We start from the raw sequence: 1,474 nt of genomic DNA on the forward strand, positions 1-1,474 counted from the left end.
AATCTTTAAATTCTAGAATCATATCTTTTAGTTTCTTGTTAGTCAAGTAATCAATTTTAAATTTTGAAATTAAATCTTTTTCAAAATATCATTTTCAATCATATCTTTTAAAAATATCTTATTTTTTTTCAAATCATATCTTTTTCAAAATCAATTTCAAAATATCTTTTCTAACTTCTTATCTTTTTAAAATTGATTTTTAAATCTTTTTCAACTAACTAATTGACTTTTTGTTTGTTTCTTATCTTTTTCAAAACTACCTAACTGCTTTCCTCTCTCTAATTTTCGAAAATTTACCTCCCTCTTTTTCAAAATTCTTTTAATTAACTAATTGTTTCAAATTTTAATTTTAATTTTATTTCTTCCTTTAATTTTCAAAAATCACCAACCTTTTTTCAAAATTAATTTTTTCGAAAACTTTCCTCTCTCTTCTTCTTCTATTTAATTATTTAATTACTAACACTCTCTTCTTCATCTCAAGAATTCGAACCTATCTTCCCCCTTGTGTTTGGATTCTTAACTCTTTTCCTTCTTCTATTCCTTTCTTCTTCTATTAACATAAAGGAATCTCTATACTGTGACATAGAGGATTCCTCTTTCTTTTCTGTTTTCTTCTTTTTCATATGAGCAGGAACAAGGAAAAATGCATTCTTGTTGAAGCTGATCCTGAACCTGAAAGGACTTTGAAGAAGAAACTGAGAGAAGATAAAATACAACAATCCAGAGACAACCTTACTGAAATTTTCGAACAAGAAAAGGATATAGCAGCCGAACCTACCAACAATAATGCAAGGAGGATGCTTGGTGACTATACTACACCTACTTCCAAATTTGATGGAAGAAGCATCTCAATCCCTGCTATTGGAGCAAATAATTTTGAGCTGAAGCCTCAACTAGTTGCTTTAATGCAACAGAACTGCAAGTTCCATGGACTTCCATCAGAAGATCCCTATCAGTTTTTAACTGAATTCCTGCAGATCTATGAGACTTTTAAGACTAATAGAGTAGATCCTGAAGTCTACAGGCTCATGCTTTTTCCTTTTACTGTAAGAGACAAAGCTAGAACATGGTTGGATTCACAACCTAAAGATAGCCTGGACTCTTGGAATAAGCTGGTCACGACCTTCTTGTCTAAGTTCTTTCCTCCTCAAAAGCTGAGCAAGCTTAGAGTGGATGTTCAGACCTTCAAACAAAAAGATGGTGAATCCCTCTATGAAGCTTGGGAAAGATACAAGCAGATGACCAAAAGGTGTCCTTCTGACATGCTTTCAGAGTGGACCATTCTGGATATATTCTATTATGGTCTATCTGAGTTCTCTAAGATGTCACTGGACCATTCTGCAGGTGGATCCATTCACCTAAAGAAAACGCCTGCAGAAGCTCAAGAACTCATTGACATGGTTGCAAATAACTAGTTCATGTACACTTCTGAGAGGAATTCCGTGAATAATGGGACGCCTTAGAGGAAGGGAGT

General features: G+C 33.3%; 1 non-coding gene across 1 annotated transcript; it reads right to left on the reverse strand.

Moving 5' to 3' along the window:
• Positions 1-1,160: 1,160 nt before the first annotated feature.
• On the reverse strand, positions 1,161-1,268 carry LOC130983619 (small nucleolar RNA R71). The gene has a single exon (XR_009087601.1). It is a non-coding gene; the product is annotated as a small nucleolar RNA R71 (small nucleolar RNA).
• Positions 1,269-1,474: the final 206 nt, after the last annotated feature.

Source organism: Arachis stenosperma, chromosome 5 (genome assembly GCF_014773155.1).
Source record: "Arachis stenosperma cultivar V10309 chromosome 5, arast.V10309.gnm1.PFL2, whole genome shotgun sequence".
Classification (NCBI taxonomy): Eukaryota; Viridiplantae; Streptophyta; class Magnoliopsida; order Fabales; family Fabaceae; genus Arachis; species Arachis stenosperma.